Source organism: Eretmochelys imbricata, chromosome 2, assembly GCF_965152235.1.
Source record: "Eretmochelys imbricata isolate rEreImb1 chromosome 2, rEreImb1.hap1, whole genome shotgun sequence".
In the NCBI taxonomy this organism is placed as follows: domain Eukaryota; kingdom Metazoa; phylum Chordata; order Testudines; family Cheloniidae; genus Eretmochelys; species Eretmochelys imbricata.
Window position 1 is genome coordinate 111740813 of NC_135573.1, and position 18395 is coordinate 111759207.

Consider the following 18395-nt stretch of genomic DNA (forward strand, 5'->3'; position numbering starts at 1 on the left):
AACCTGGTGAGACAGAAGTAGAAGTGAGTCAGGATACCTAGCAGCCAGAACTGCTGAGAAAAGTGAAATTTCAGCAGAAAGAGAGGTAAAAAGAAGAATTAATTGGCTAGTAAGGAAGCATAAAATCTGGAAAAGGGGGTTGATAGGGTGAAGTTGTGTGTTAAATATAAAGGTTTGCCAAATTAAAAATCTGAAAAAACATGTCCATCTGAAGCACAGAAAGGAAAAAGAAATACAGAAAACACTTGACTGAGGAACATTTTTTCTTCCCTATTTACGGTAAGGAAAAGCAGAGCTACAGCTCATTTACACTAGCCATAAACAAGCAGTGTCTGATCAGCTATGCTGACCTGCCAGCAACAGTTCTGAGTTTAAAGGGCCCAGACTCCCGCTGGAGACCTTGGTCCAGATCCCACGTAAGTTTTACATGAGTGGAGCTCCATTTAAGTCGTCAGTTTAAGACTAGTATAATGGAGCAGTGAATCAGGCTTCCAGTATTTAACTGCAGTCTTTGGCTTAGCAGCTTACAAAACTCAAAACACTCAAAGTTCACATTAAACAAGATAAGGAGGATAAAAATCTGGTTGTTGCAACTCATACTGGACAGTGCTATTAGTTTCAATGAGACACTCTACCTAAATAAAAGCTTTTTAAAATGGCACCAAATACTATAACCACTCCCCATTAAGTCTAGCCAGCTTACAGTTCAGAAAATTTGACAGTTATAGCCATAAACGTAGCTGAAGTGTCTCTTGGTCTGCATTTCTTCCATTCCTTTTGTCCACAACAACATTCAACAAGTTGAACTCCTTACAAAGACTAATTCTGTTCAGTGTAATAAAATGAATAGCCTATGACTATTATCCATGCTGCAATTTTAATTTTCTTTAAGCTCCTTTCTGATTGTACTCTTAATAGATACCAGTTAGTGTCATGCAGTACCATCCTGTGAGAAATGTCCTTCTTTCACTCTGACACCACTTTAATTCACAAAAAGAAAAGGAGTACTTGTGGCACCTTAGAGACTAACCAGTTTATTTGAGCATGAGCTTTCGTGAGCTACAGCAAGTGAGCTGTAGCTCACGAAAGCTCATGCTCAAATAAACTGGTTAGTCTCTAAGGTGCCACAAGTACTCCTTTTCTTTTCACTTTAATTCACTCATCTTGCTAAAAAATTTATTTTTCTTGAATTCACAACAGAGCTGAAACCAACAGGAGTGCAAGTTACTCAGTACTTCCTAAAACCTATACAGAACCTTTATGTCTCCCCTCATCACTGTAGCATCTGAGCACCTCTAAGGCATGGACTCTTATTTTGTCAGCTTATACAACTCTGGAACAAAATACAGACTTTTTTGGATGACACCTTCCTCCTTCCACCCTATTGGGGCTGTAATGTCACATAGGCTACAGGACTACATGCCATATATATAACCTGCCCAGAAGAAGAAAGATGCAATGTGATCTTTATTGATTAAGTTTAGGCACTTTAGTAAAGTATAGGTTACTGGACAGTGACAAGTATCATCATTATCTTTTCCCATAAAACGGAATATAGACCTCATATAAAACATATTATACAGCTAGAGTTGCGAAATCAATTATCTGCCCAATATTTAATTAATCTACTATAGAGTTCATAAAGCAATCAGTAGTTGTTTTTCCATAACTAGGTAACCAACAAATACTAGGCAAGATCACCACAGCAAAAGCCCAAGAACACTCAGCAAGGCTGACCTTCCGGAGTGACCAGTAAATAATCCCCTCAAGGAAGAGGGGTCTGGTGGGCCCACAAGTGGGAGGGTGGAGAGACCTCCCAATCCTACATATCCAGGGGATTGACAGGAAAGATCTCCCCCAGAACCCTGGAGGCAGGCAACAGCCCCCATATGGAGAGCTTTTTCTACTTCACTGGTCCTCGCCCCCTTTGGCTGCCTAGCTCCTCCAGGAACCATGTTGCTGCTGGTGGGGTCCTCTGGCCATGGCTCAGCAGTAGAAGTGGAGGAAATTCAGGGGGAAGGACTACAGCTCCCAGATGTATTACCTCCCCCCTGGAAACAGGGGTCAGCCTATATTTTCATGTGGATGTCAGGAGATTGGCAGCAATTCTGAGAGGACTTTATCTTGCGTTGATGTCATCTTTCTTAAAATCAGATTCTCAAATCTTAAGAGACTAATACAAAAGTAATCTTTCACATTAAATGAAAGGTCATATTCCTACTAGACCATTTTACTTACAGTAGCTCACATTAGAAACATGAATGTGCATGTCTTTTGGACCTATTTTACCTCAATATACTTTAGCAATTGCTAAGAACAATACCTTTTTTTCAGAAGAAAATACTGTGGGTCAAATCCTGCAGTCCTTACTCAGGCAAAACTCCCACTGAACTCAAGAGGAGTTTTGACAAAGTCAGGAGTCCAAGATTGGCCCTTCACAAAACATTGGGTGTCTAAAAATTACTGCGAAGAAGATAGTTCATGAGACTGGCAACCTTTCCCCTTGATGTAGCAAATTCAAAATCAGCTTATGTGAGTGACTGAAAGTTTTCACCAGCTGGTGGCTCCTTAATGGCCTTTGTAACATGAGTCTCAATCCACACCATAACTGGCATCTTTATTAGTAGACTCAGCCATGAGGCCAAAGAGAATGAATGACCCCTGCTCTGTACAAGTGATCCCTCCAGATCAGAGATGAGGCATTTTGTTCAGGGTGGGGCTGCTCACCACGATGCAGCTTGTACCAGTTTTATGTCTATGTCAACAATTTTAGGCCCAGATCCTCAAAGATATTGACATGACTAACTCCCATTAATTTTAAGGGGAGTTAGGCACCTAAATACCTTTGAGGATCTGGGTGTTAGTTTGCAGGACTGGACATACTTCAAGACCACAACAATCATTTTTAAAAAATTATATAGAATAAAAATTCAGTCTAAAAAAAAGTGGAAGAGTTTTTAGTTACCATGCCCCATTAAAAAGGGGGGGGGGCATTTATATTATGATCACAATTAGTGATATTTTGTAAAAATCAAAGTTCTACATATACAAATTTATACTGAATATGTATGTTTACTGAACTGTACATGGACTATTTAAGACAGCAAAACATTTAATAGGAAGTTTGTGTAAAAAAAAAAAAAAGTCAAACTACTATACTTGATAGTTCCCCTCTGCTGAAAATCAGAAACAACATTTCAGAGTCACAGGAAAAATAATTGCATTATTATTATATACTTCAAGCCACCTTTAATCAACTTAATTAATATTCCTTTGCAGGGGAAACTTTATTAACACATTTAAAGTGGATTGATCTGTTTGGAATTCTACATGTTATAAACCTTACAAATTTGTAAAATCACTAATTCCACAAAAACATCAGCAAAGTAGTATGTTCTAATTCATTTTTCTCATAGATTAACTAAATCTGTGACAATACTTGCAATGACTGGGCAGGAGGGATCCTTACGAACTTATAATAAATCAGCAAGTCAGATGATGCAATATCATGCAAGCTAACACACAGAATACAATACTTCCTGCTAAACTACAAGAAAAATAGCCTGATTCTCAGCTTCTCTGGTCAGATCAGCAAAAACAAATCTTGTGGTATCAAAAAGCATGGGGCAATGGCATTCACTAAAGTTAATGCACAGCCCCAATCCTGCCCCTACTGAAGTCAGTGTTAACACTCCCACTGAATTTAACAGCACAGGATCAGGCCCTAGATGAAGGAATTTCACAGAAAGATATGAATGGGTTTCTGAAACTCACTTTGACCTTACCAGGGACTTCACATACAGACTAAGGTCAGTATATATCCCCAGACACAGTGCTGTATCTAAGCACTGCTGGACTTGTGTACCCTCAGGGAACAGTGCAATATTGTAGTTAGAAATGAGGGCGCTGAACAGTTACAAAGCATTCCTCAGCCAGAAATGGGTGTTGTTGTGACCACCACACCAATGGAATGTAAAAGGTAAAAATCGAGAAAACAAAGTGATATTTTTCCTTAAATATCACTTATTTTGAACAATGTTATAATGACTAAATAGAACACACTGAAATGTAAAATAAATATTAGACAATGTAAAAGATGGGTATTTCTTGTTTTTTTAAGAATAAGATTCTGTAAAAAATTATATGAGCGGAGAAGGTTTGCAGAATTGTGATGCAAAGAGACACGTTTTCATGAGAAATTATTTTTAACATCCTTCTAGGATTCTGTTTCATTCAGACCTTATGTTTAAAATACAAGTGCAATAGTAAAATAAAATCCCTACTTTATTTTTGGAAAATACCATACATCATTCACTACTAAGCCTACCATTAACTGTGAACTGTTAACGTGTTTTACTGTGGTTTCAATGTTCCTATGGAAAAGCTGCATTTAGAAAACAAAGATAACCCTAGTCACACTGTCTTTTCTGAAGCATGGATTAAACACAGTATTCTGCTCAACAAGCCCATCACCGTTAAGTAACTCATCAGAAAATAAAGAGGGAATTATCAAATGGGAATTGCCAAGTAATTAGTTCTCTGAAGCAGATGACATACAACTATCAAAGGGAGGGGCTTCCCTGCCAGTCATATGTCAGAGGTAGGGCCTACTAAGCTGTAAATAAAAATGCATTCCATGTTATAGAGCTATGGGGCTTTTTAACCACCAGCAGCACATTGAAAATAAACATGAAATTCTGTTTAGTGCAATAATCCACTAAGATCTGTTTTAATGTATTGGAGGGGGGAGGGGGGGAGAAGGATTGTTCATGCATACAATGAAATTTCTAACTGTGCTGGATCTGCCAGCTGTTACCTGGGGAAGGCTATGCATACAGTACAGTACCAGAGAGGTGATGTGCACAGGCATTATGGAAGAGGAGAAACCCTTTTTCTATCACATTAATTTGAAAAAGCACTCCCTACTGGGCTGCTAGGATGTGACACTGACAAGGAACAGCACCACTGGGAAAATATTCATTGGTAGAAACAAACTGAGCATGGCAAACAGGAATTATATTTGTAGTTTTTTGTAACCATGTTTCTTCCTAAAAGTTGATTCAAGTGTTTACATTCACAAGAATATGTAAATACACAGAAATACAAAGGCCCTAGCGCATGGATGACTAGCAAACAAAAACGTGTTATTATTATGACATTCACTACTGCATTCTAAAACGTGGTGCTACACACTACAGGCTTGTCTACAGAAACATCTGGTTCGCAGCAAGGGGTCTGACTCTATCCCACACCTGCCCGCCACACACTAACTGGCCCTGTGCATCCTGCTGACACAGATTATTAGTTCATTAATGCGGTTTGATTTAGTCCTCTTTAAAACGGGATGGCAGATGTACCAAGGAGGAACCTCAGAGCGAGAGGATTTCAGGTCTCCTCTTCTCCTGTAAACAAGTGGTCCACCAGTGAAATCCCAGGACCCATTTACCTCAGCCGGTTGATCCTTTTTAGCCTTAACCATAGAGCCCCAAGTTTTTCACAAATGCAAAATAATATGAAATAAAACAACAACAAAATCACCCAGCAGCAGCAGCAGCTCCTGTCCCTTGGGGTTGGGCCTAGTTCCCTGCTCCAGGTGTTACAAAGCACATGGGACTCGCACCACTGCTCAGGTTTCACTCAGTAGCCACCGCTGCGGGGCAAGCTCACTCTGTAACCTCACCCCTCCCAGGACCTGATCCCACCCCCAGACTCCCCCACGCCGCTGGGGCCAGGGCTCAACCCCACCCCCAGCAAGTGGATAAAATGGATAAAACAAAAGAATATGCATTCCCCCCAAAATAAAACAAAACGTTACAAAAAATAGGAAGAGTTCCATGGGACTTTACTTATCCGCACTGGACACCAGCCGCGAGATGCAACAAGCTAGACCAGTGGGTTTTCAAAAAAATTTCTGGCGACCCAATTGAAGAAAATTGTTGATGCCCGTGACCCAAAGGAGCTGGGGATGAGGGTTTGGGGTGCGGGAGGGGCTCGGGTGGGGGCAGAGGGTTGGGGTGCAAGGGTGAGGGTTGTGGGGAGGGGCCAGGAATGAGGGGTTTAGGGCAGGGGTGGGCAAACTTTTTAGCCCGAGGGCCACATCGGGGTTGCAAAACGGTATGGAGGGCTGGGAAAGGAAGGCTGTGCCTCAGCGAACAGCCTGGCCCCCGCCACCTATCCGCCCCCTCCCACTTCCCGCCCCAACTGTCCCGCTCAGAACCCCCAACCCATCCAACCCCCCCTGCTCCTTGTCCCCTGACTGCCCCCCCACACTTCCTGCCCACTGACTACCCCCCTCAGAACCTCCGACCCATCCAACTACCCCCCTCAGAACCCCCTCCCACTTCCCACTCCTTGTCCCGATTGCCCCCCACCCCTAACCGCCCCCCATCCAACCCACCCACTCCCTGTCCTCTGACTGCCCTGACCCCTATCCACACCCCCACCCCCTGACAGGCCCCCCTGAACTCCCAACCCATCCAACCCGCCCCACTCCTTGTCCCCTGACCGCCCCCTCCCGGGACCCCCATCCCTAACTGTCCCCCCCAGGACCCCACCCAACGCCCCCGCTCCCTTTCCCCCCCAGGACCCCACCCCCTATCCAGCCCACGCTGCTCCCTGTCTCCTGAATGCCCCACCTGAACCTCCGCCCCACCCAACAGCCCGCTGTCCCCTGACTGACCCCCGGGACCTCCTGCCCTTTATCCAACCCCCGCCCCCCTTACCATGCTGCTCAGAGCAGCAGGACAGGCTTTTTGGAAAGCCTGGGAGGTGGGCAGGTACAAGCCGCACTGCGGGAGAGGGGCCAGGGGCTAGCCTCCCTGGACAGGAGCTCAGGGGCCGGGCAGGATGGTCCCATGGGCCGGATGTGGCCTGCGAGCCGTAGTTTGCCAACCTCTGGTTTAGGGTGTGGGAGGGGGCCGGGGTGCAGGAAGGGATCAGGACTCCGGGCTGTGGCCTGGGATGATGGGTTTGGGGTGCAGGAAAGGGCTCCGGGTTTGGGGGGGGCTCAGGGCTGGGACAGGGGATTGGGGAGCGGGCTTACCTCGGGCGGCTCCCAGTGAGCGGCTCAGCAGGATTGCTAAAGCAGGCTTCCTGCCTGTTCTGGCACCGTGGACCATGCTGCGCCCTGGAAGCGACCAGCAGCAGGTGCAGCTCCTAGGCAGACATGGGCAACAGGCTCCACGCAGCTCTCACCCGCAGACACTCTCCCCATATCTCCCATTGGCTGGGAACCAGCCAGTGGGAGTGCGGAGACAGTGCTCGGGGCGCGGGCAGCGCACAGAGCCTCATGGCCCCCCCGCCTAGGAGCCAGACCTGCTGCTGGTCACTTCTGGGGCGCATCACAGTGTCAGAACAGGTAGGAACTAGCCTGCCTTAGCTAGCTGATGGGACTTTTAACAGCCCAGTCGGCAGTGCTGACCAGAGCCACCACGACCCAGTGCCTTACATTCCACAACCTAGTACTGGGTTGTGACCCGCAGTTTGAAAACCACTGAGCTAGACAGTGTTACCTTTCCCAGTGTTAAACTTTCAAGTCCTATCACTTACAACCCAGTTGCGCCTCCATGATGCTCCGACAATGGCGAAAAAACTCCGCCAATTTGGTCGAACAGGAAAAATTTGTTCCTGACCCCAAAACAGGTGACCAGTCAGATCCACCACACCCTAAATAACACAGCCTCTACACGACTGTTACGAAGAGGGAGGACAGGGCAGCTTGCCATTGCCAGGCACATTCCACCCACCTAGGCCTTTCCCATGACCGGCTAGTGGGTCAGAACCTACTATTTGGAAAACACTGTCTTAGAGTAACTTCACTACTGAGTTAGCCTGGGGTTTTACCCAGCTAGTGGCCCCAACACCCCATCCATCCACACACAAAAACTTCTCTCCTGAGCCATCTGGGAGTATTAGTTAGAGCCCAGGTTCTGCTCTCACTCAGGCTGGTAATCCACCCACTTTGCAGTGAGGATGCAGGCTAAACCATTCAAGTGCTGATAGTCCTTCATTGTCTTCCCACAATTTCCCTGTGTGCCCAGAAGGAGAGACAGGTTCTCCCACAATTCACTGGGAAACAATCCTGGAGCAGCTTAGCATATTGCAGCACAGTCAGCCACGGAATAAGTTCCCAGAGGCTCTAGCGACACACATGGATGTCTGCACCATCAGTGACGACACAGTAACACGGGTATGGCTGCTCACACCGGCCTAGGCTGACCTGTATGCTCATACCCGGATGTCATCACCCAGGCTAACTCTGCCATGAAGACACACACCCTCAAGGTGCGTGCACGTGGAAATCCAGTAATACGCAGTTACACAACCTACACACACACGAACGGACGAGGGTGTACACATGGGTGGTGCCGGTGTGCACAGTCAGAGACCACCTCTGACACTTTGGTCCTAAAAATGAAAAAGGTTCAATTGCACAGTAAAACGTATTCTGCCCTAACACCTCTCTGAGGTGAGAGAAGCGTTTTTTTCCAGTCATTTAAAAATGATGAGCCAGATGCTTCTCCACGGCCTTGCACCTTGTGCAGTCATTCTCATCAGTGCAAAGTGAGTAAAAAACATCATCAAATCAGAACGGTAGTGTTTTCCTACTCACTTTGCACAGGTGCAAATACACTTACAAGGTATAAGACAGTGAAGAATCAGGCGCCTTGCTTTGTGGCACACACATTTAGTTACTTATGTTACTACTAAACCTTATATGGTTAAAAGTGAAAGTTTTTTAAATTGCGATTTGTTCGTTATTTATGCTGTTTTATTACTTTTTTCTTATCTTTCAGATTAGAAAAATAAAATCAGTGAAGACAGTTTCACTCTCGGGTTCTTAATGCTGCAATGTTGATAAGCCAACCAGGGCAAGGAAATGTTTATGTGGAATTTCAAACTAAAGAAGCATTTCTATTCATCTTTGGTTTTATTAAACCTTTTACAATTTATATTTGGGGCTACATGTAAGTTGACAATGTCCTTTTAAACCTGGTTTATACAAAGCTATTTATGTTACACTGATTTTTATTTTTCAAAAGAGCACTTTCAATTCTTAAAGTCATGGTCAAAACTTCTCTCTCATATTCCGTTAAAAAAGTGACATTGAAAAACATCTTTTTAAAGTAGAAGCAGGAACCCTGAACCATGGCTCAAATCCTGGCTTATGTGACAAGAGAACACAACTTTAGCGTTCCCATCTTAAGCACATCACAAAACTCAACTCAGTGTATCTACATCAGAAAACCTTCATACAATTTGGTATGAGACCGGCAATCTCTGTTCAGGAAAGACCTAGGAATGATAGAGCAGAGGTATGGAGTTGTGTGGAGAAGACTGCAAAGCACTTCCCTGTGTGATGCCAGTCTACACTGTTAGTTCTTCATTTTCATGTACGTTAAATTTACTCCCACACTTAAATACAAAACAAGCAATTAAAAAATTAAATGCGATTTCTAATTATTATCCAATTATACCTAGTTCAAATCCATCTTCATTTTTCTGGTACTCTTAGCTCAGTCAAAATCACCACCACCGTCTGTTAGTCCTCCCACCACTACAGGCCTTCACATGTAAAAAGAAAAAGCAGAACCAGCCAGTAGAAGAAACACCAACTCTGCACTCTCAAATGGCCAGCAGGGGGCATTAATAACTTCCCCATACAGACAAATCACATCATTCTCCTTTAACTAAAAATGATATTTTTTATATATATATCTCCTGTCTATAAACAAGCTGCAAATGAGTGTTCAGCATACGTTAGAAACACACCACATTTAAAACCAGCTGATTACATCTTACATAAAAGGGATACCATGTTAAGCAATGTATACCCATAGTTAATGAAACTTCAGAAAGTACAGTAAATGGATTGCTACAAGTGGGACAGTTGCTACAGAGTCAACTAGATGTCACAATATGACTAATAGATATCACATGAATTGAACAGTGGAAAAGATTAAAAGGAAATCTAATTGTTAAAATGTCCAGTATTTCAAACAAAATTCTCTTAACACAACTGTTTAAAAGGAAACAGAGTAATTTGCCTACCTGAAAGGAGGCAATGCATGCTCTGAACAAACAAACACTAACTCTCCCTATGTTTTTTAGTTTGGGCCAAAATTAATCAAAGTCAGGGTTAAAAAAAGCTATTTTAAATAACCTTTTTACTCATCTTGAGGTCTTTATTCAGGCAAAATTATTATTAAAGTCAGTGTGAGTTTTACCTAATAAGAACAGTAAACACTAAAGGCTTGTTCCTACAAATTCTTAAACGAGTTACTTTACTACTGTATTTGCTGCAGTAAATGGTATTATTTATGTGAGGAAAGTTGCCTGTGTTTGTAGAATTACACCTTAAGTAAGGACTTCAGAATTTGATCTTATGTGTGTTAAATGAAAGGTGCCCAATATTTTGTCCATATGAGGGACACAAAAAGAACATGTCATAAGCCACCTAGTTTGCATTTAGTGGAGCAGACTGCAGCCATCCTCCTCCTTGGTAAAATACTACAATAGGAGAGGGCTATGGTCTCAGCATACCATCTCTGTTCCATCTTTGACCTGTGCAACTTGCCCTGTGGCTACTAACCACACTACAGAACTCCACGGGTCACATTCCATCAGTTGCAACTCTGGGCATCCCTGTTAAATCAAATGTCAAGGATAATGTCTGTAACCAGCCAGTGACCATCTAGACAACCTTTACATTATTTACTCTGATACAAATTGGGCTTGATTTTGATCTCACTCTGGAGTAAATCAGGAGTAAGCGCTGAAGACAGTGGAGTTACACCAATGTAAAACTGATGTGACTGAAAAAATAAACCCACTGTATTTTAACAACAAAAACATACTTGGTCTAAGGTCCATTAAGACGACCTTAAGCATTCTGTGTACAAAGAAAGCAGTATTATGCCGATGGCTAACAATCAATTGTACTGGACATAACAAGGTTATCTTTATGCAAAATGTTTACTTAATATTTATGACATTGTTTTTAATGCAATCTCAGGAAATATCAGCTGCTAGAATATTCAAGGTGACTTAGCAATACATTATGGGTAATACAATGTGGGCATTCAGAAGATACTTAAATTTGATTAATATGCTATAAAGCATTTCTTCCTCTAGCTATTAGTTACGAGCCTTTCTGTGTAATAATTTCTGTAAACAAAAACAATTTTACAAAACCTGAGCTAATTCTGGACAAATGCAGAGCTCTTGGAAATGTTAACGCCTTGACAAAAAGATTTGTTCCACCTGATCTCTAAGTCAACATCTGCTATCAAGAAAATTTTCTGAAACTGAAGGGTGAAAATATGTTAGGGTGCTTTATATGGCAATTTCAACCTGCCCCTCCATTCTAGATGATTAGTGTAGACCATAAGAGGCGTGTCTTTACATGCAACTACACGCTTAGACTACTTCCCTTTAAAAGAACAATACCCCATCCTGCAGTCACAATAAAATGTAAATTTATGTACTGCACACTTCACTATGACATACTGTATACATGAAAAAGTTATTCCACTACAGAGACTTTCTGAACAGCTTTTCATCAACAAAATACTAGAGTAACTCAGTTTTCTGGCTTAAATAAAAACAAAAAATGTACTTTCAGTTTCTGAATCTAATTCCCCAGCTGTATTTGCCATATTATTTAAAAGAACAGCCTATTTTCTTTCTGCAACCTTTATATTTTTGTTACCATTAGCAGGATAGCCAATCCTAAGTACTTAAAAATCATGAGTCAGAGCCATGAGACAGGCTTAAAAACCATGAGACTCAAATAAATAAGAACATTTGGGTTCTTTTTATATGCAGTCTGATTGACCCCTAAAGGCTCAACACATTTTCAAGCTCTTCTCCACAAACTTACAAACATACAAGATACAGACACATGAGGTACGGGGGGGGCGGGGGGGGGGGCGGCGCGTAACGGAGAAAAGGAAAAAAAGCTGAGATTGTCCTGTAATCACATCACTGCAGAACCTGGGGATATAAGCAAATCACCGAGAATCACAAGACTTGCAATAAAATCATAAGAGCTGACAACACTGCTTAAATCAGAGTAAAAGAAAGACTTAGGTATGTCACCAGTGACTGGTTATCCACGGTTTTAAGCAGGGCCAACCCTAGACCAAATGCACCCCAGGCAAGGAGTGTCTTCGGCATGCCGCCGCTCCACCTTCCCCCACCCCTCCATTTGTTAAACTTTTGAATATCTTACACCACCCTGAGCCTAGCATCCCTCAAGCCCTGCACTCCAGGCAGTCGCCTGCTCCTAAATCCGCCCCTGGCTTTAACGGAAAATCCGCATGCCAAAAAAGGCTTTCTACACAGGAGGAAATCAGGAAGTTGAAAAAGGCAAAGAGTCTGCAAGCAACACAACCCACAACAACAAAACAAAAATTGACAATAATAGGCAAGAGGATGGATTTCTATTATTTTATGCATGGCAGTTTATGACAAAGCTCAAAGGATGAAAACTTTTTATACATCTCATAATCTTTTAGTAACCAAACACATTTTGACCTAAGGTGAGCATAAGAACCACTGATCTGCAACGCAGCATCCTACAAGACAGAGATTTGAGACACAGGTAATATGATTTGCTGACTTGGGTAATACCATAATCGTTGTTATTTATTTATAAAGCACTCCCATTCCTGGTCATGTTGAGGTAGAATAATTTTGTGTCAAATGAATTATAAAAACATTTTAAGGTGTCAAGGTTTGCCAAAAGTGTGTATACTCATGAGAGAAATAAAAAGCATTAAATCCTCACCTTGTTTACAAAGCATCTCTCTATGGTGAAGATAAAAATTATGGTCGTCACTGTTCTATGGGGGTGAAGAAGAAATTCACAGCTTAAACTGCTTCCTCATCTGGCTTCGCCTGCAATGTGACTGTTCATCCAGAAGCAGAGGGAGATGAAAACCAAAATGAAAAAAACAATATCAGTTAAAAACCAACCAACTTAGCAGTGGCCATACAAGGGCCAAAATATTCCTGTGAAGATTGTGAGTGGTTCTATCCAAAGCAGAATCATTCATAATACTGAGGGTCAATAACATCAAAAGATTACAGAGTTGTGTCTGAGTCTGAGCTACAGAAGGATGGCAATTCACTTCCAACAAGTGACACAACTAGAGTGAAAACTAGGGCTCAGAACAAGCCTGTACTCAAAAAGCACATTGGTAAGCGTACTGTTTACATCTTACACTAGCTTCAGCCTATCGGGGACATTTATGATCTTTACTGGCTCAGTAGTACAACCTCATGAAACAAAAAAATATCTACATTTCATGAATGTCCAAAAAGACAAGTCATTCATGCACAATGTAGCTGAAATTACTACAGATGTGCACTCACATGTGTGCCCATTCTTGTGTGTGTTTGTACGTGGGCGCCCTTGGCCACTCTTCCTCCCAGCAACCATGACATAGATGTGCACTGTCTCCTGTAGGCTGGGGCTAAGGAGTCAGTTCCTCAGCACCATACACATGTGGCAGAAAGCACAGCCCATTTACTCTGTCTGTATGTGCTTTCCAAAATGTGATATTGGTGAGTTTAGAAAACATAAGTGAGTGTGGTGACAGTCTTCACTGGCAGCAGAACACAATTTCTTTGAGAGGCATTATCCAAAAAGCAAACCATATTAAGGGGATCTTGATAAAAAAAAAGTGTTAGATTTTGTGGCACTTCCCCAGTTCTATCGTCTTAATCCTGGCATGCTGGAATTAATGCATTTTACTGCAAATTCCCAGATAATGTAAACAGAAAGTATACTATGACAGCAATATTTTTCTAATTCTATATTTTTAATCATTAAAAATTACAGGGAGCCAGCATCACAATTCTGCTGACATCACATATCAAACAAAATATGTTTTGCTTTTTCACTTGGAACCTCACCAAAAAATTTTTGTCACTCTTTAGCAGGACTACTATTCCTCGATCGTGAGGCAGTTTTGTGTTTGAGTTTGTAAGCATGCTTATGGCCCCTGCTCATCCAAGGATTTATGCACAAGTTTAACTTTATGCCAGTACTTAAATCCATCCTTATTCAGCAAAGCACTTGCAGGATTTAAGCATGTGCTAAAGTGTTTTTCTGGATTGGGTCCAATAAATACATTCATGCACATAGCTATTCATAGTTAGTAGACTACAAACTAACGCACAATATAGTTGTAGGAGAAAATATAGTAAAGTAATAGCTGAATAACAAATACACTAAGCTCGAGAAGAAACCAGAGTTACTTGTCCAGTTTCTGTAACTTCCAAATACACCTTTGTCTGCAGAGTTGTTAAAATTAAATATATATATATACTTATTTTGTATATCAGCTAAATCAAAATCTTATCACCTTAAACTTTTTTCCCCCACATTTTTTAAAATGTGGGACTTTTGAATATATGTTACGTGCCAGAGCCCAAAAACATTTTGTGTGTTTGTTCTCCCTGTCCAAAGATAAATATACTAATTTGTCTCACTCAAAGTTCTGCATAAGGTAAAATTAAATGACCCAGTCAATATTTTCAGATCTAAAAGCTTAGTGTATTAAATTTCTTAGCAAAATTCACTGGCATAGAGCACACCATTTCTTCGGTCTGACATACTTACCTGTATTGAGCCTGCTATACTTCTGTTTGTTATGGTTATTACATTTTGATTTGCTAAAGTAGACCTAGTTATAGCAGCCTCAGCAGAGGACTCCAGCTAAAACCATTCTGTGAACTGATTAAGTTGCATGAACTGTACCTGAACGATGTTCCACAACAGTTAATCACTCAAAAACCTGTATGATCAGCTAACAGCCTCATAGTGGGCTGTCTCGTATTCTAAACTACGGTTGAAACCAGGGTACACTTCAGACCACATATGCAATTTTTATATACATTTTTGAAACCAAAATACACCTTGTTACTGCACTCCCCTCCTATTTGTAGACCACAGCAAAAGCATTATACTATATGAATGGCAATACAAAAAAGAGTGGGTTACTACTGCGCCCTTTGAAGTTAATAAGGGTTTTGCCATTGAATTTCAGTGGGAGGAGGATCAGGTCCTGAGTTTTGATTCTCTAGATATATTATTAATATAAACTATTTTCATATTTCAAGTAATTAGCTGCTTTTCAATTGACTGCATTTAACAGTCTATTTTACAAAAATATTAAGATGATACAAAGCTATCGGATAGATTACAAAAAGATTTTTTTTCCCTTGGAGGCAAAGGAAATTCAGGCCTGTTTTTAAAGATCCTTTAAAATCAGACCATTTTTGTCAAGCTTTTTTATAATGAAATCCTAAGGGAAATTTGTTTTTCACAAGTTCATATAACACATTTTAAAAAATATTTACTCTGCAGTGCTGTGAACCACATTACAAGCAATTTGCATAAGAAGCATGATGCAGTACAAGGGATCGTACAAACAGCAGGAGTTTGTGTGATTATCTGACTTTCTCCAGTCCCATTTTCCTAATCCCCTCCATACCTAGGCCAAGAAAGAAAGGACGAAAGAACGAAAAGCCCAAATCAGCCAGTGCACTAAAGAGTTGCACTGAGAGTGAGAAACTCTTCATGAACTTCCCCATGAGAAGAAATTCCTCTGCTTGGCAGACGGACAGAAACCTGCAGGCTCAGTTACACTGCGGCTGGGTTTGTGAGCTGGCAGGCAGTGCAAGATTTGACCCACAGACAGGCATTACTCCTCTTGTTACCTTCTCCAGTCTCGTACTTCAACACGAGAGCTATTCAAATGCCTGTTTTATTATTATATTTTTTGGACACTATTAGGCTCTAATAGTTAATGGCCTGATCCTGAGAGGTGTGGAGTACTGAACCATTGGGAATTGTGGGTAGGCGTCACTGCTCAGATCAAGCCATTAAAGCCACAGGTCTAAATTCACCATTGGTGTAACTGGGATAAACGTGAATGGAGATGTTAGCCACTTATGCAAGCGGCGAATTCAGCTCCTCCAGCAGAGTTCTGAAGTCCTTACTCAGACAAAACTCCCATTCCACTCAATAGCAGTTTTGCCTAAGAAAGGTGTAATAAAGACTTCATGGTTACACACTACAGGACAGATTCTGAGCTCCATTACTCTGAATGTGGCCCACTGGAATCATTCAAGATTTACACCAGTACAACAGAGAGCCACATTTGGCCCATTAAAAAAAATATTATTTCTTAAAAGACTAATGTATAGTGTAGTATTCAAAACACTGACATTAAAGACAAAAATATTCCTCAGTTAAATGTATTTTTAAATTGCAGTAAACAACATGAAGCTCTTTATATTCTTCAAGTGCACTTTTTACATTGGAGAAAAATGCATTATAAACATTGACGCAAAAGGCCTTCAACTGTATGCTATGGTGAAAAAATATCTTTTAAGGTAGTATAAAAACAAATGTGAAACAGCTTACTATTATCAGAAACAAACTATCCAGTATTGAGTCTGTCACAGATAAAATAGCCTTGGGTTTTTATTTGGTTTTATTACAGTTTGTATACACCCTAAGTTTTTGCAAGGTGAAAATGCAAATTCATTTACCAAATAAAACACATCCAAGGCCCTGAGCCTACTAAGAATTATGAACATGCTTAACTTAATACACTATCAGTTAAGTAATAATGATAATGTGAATTATCAATTACTTAAATTATACTAGTCAGAGCACATAAAGTTAAGCAACGTGCATAGATTATGGCAGGTTTGGGGCCTACAATATTAACCCTTTTAATGGTGACATTTTCACAACTTCACACATATGATTTCAGCCGTCAAATGGTTAAACACCCAACAAATCAAAAGCAACAGATTGCAGAAGCAGCTTTCAGATACGCTTGGGAAAGACACTTAAAAATTAACAAAACATTTGTTGATTCATTAACAATAAACACACGTGGAACTGGTAGAATGATTTCATTAGCTAACTAAATATATTTTCATACTCTGCACACATGTAAAATCTGACAATCCAGTGCTGTAACAGCCCAGAAGTATCTTTCATAAAAGTTCAGTGGTTAGGAAATGTCATAATATGCTTAAATATTCTTCAAGAAGACACAGAAGTGAGTTGTACAATCTGTCCAACATAAATATTGTACATACGCCACTTGAGGTAGCCCAGTCACAAGACAAACACACCTGAATGGACGATGAATACTGTCTGTTACCATGGCAGCCTGATCTAATTACATGACTGATCTGGGCTAGAGTAAGTGCACTGAAAACCTATAGCACTGACATGTATCTACATGATGAGAGAGAGACAGGCAGAGTTGAAGAGAACCTATGAACCTTTGCCTTCCATAAACGATGATGAGATTAAAGCCATCCATTTAAAAGAATTGCTGCCTGAAAAATATTGGGCCATTTTCATGAACAAATTGGAGGGCAATACAATAAAATCATAACTATTAAAAGATACCTTGCAGCATCTCAAAAATAACTACAGTGTGATTTTTTTTCTGTCACTCTCAATTACAATCTCTCCCTCATTCATAACCCTTGCTCCACAGAGCTATAAAACTGAACTGTCTTCACCACCCAAACAAGCAGAGCTATATTAACATGAAATCTGAATTTTCCCTTAACTGAAGGTTACATCAGAAGCTAAAATGAAAAGACCTTGACTTCCCTAACATGTCAGCAAAGTAACTGGCTATGCCTGAACACATCTGACATGTAACTAACCAATACAGCATAACATATATAACAATGATCATTAAATATTAAGTATAACCTGCATTATGAAATATGTATTTCTTTATCATATGAAACATAAAATGTTTCAAAAACTAAGGTCATCCACCTTAACAATTCCCTATTTGTGCATAAAGAATATTTATAAGGAACAACAATTTACATCATTATGTTTATTTCTTGGACATAATAAGGAATGCTTACAATTTTTGCTAATTGTATCCGGAGTCTAGGATCACAGGGGAGAGATGCAGTTTGGAGTCCCTATTGCACAGCATACGGTAAACAAAATAAAAATAGCCTGTCGTTCTTCTTATCCACATAGTACATTATATAACCAGCTTCGGACTTGTTTTCTTTCTATTATTACTCTTCAGTAATTTCCCCCATCTTCAATGGCATGGAAACAGTTCCCAATCCTGTCTTTTTATTATCATCATCATCATCACTACTGAAGCAACCAACGTTTTCTAACAAATTTTAGGTTAATCTCTAATAGTCTTAGAAATTATTATATTCATTTATTTAGTACATACAAACCAATCAAGGGTTACTTTCCTAAGGTGTTTTATTTAAAAACCAACCCAAACAAGGGGAGGTCAGAGTCAAAAGAGCAATGCATACCTGCAACATAAATTAAAGAGAATGCAGCAGCCACAGACACAATCCGAAAT

General features: G+C 40.8%; 1 protein-coding gene across 1 annotated transcript in view; it reads right to left on the reverse strand.

Annotated features, from left to right (window-relative positions):
* The window catches only part of ATXN1 (ataxin 1), a 280126-nt gene extending 262062 nt beyond the window's left edge, over positions 1 to 18064 (reverse strand). Inside the window, exons 1-2 of the mRNA XM_077810610.1 lie at positions 17926 to 18064; positions 12791 to 12911 (exon numbers count right to left, since the gene is read on the reverse strand). The gene's annotated coding sequence lies outside the window, so the exon portion shown is untranslated. The remainder of the gene's footprint in view (positions 1 to 12790; positions 12912 to 17925) is intronic.
* Positions 18065 to 18395: the final 331 nt, after the last annotated feature.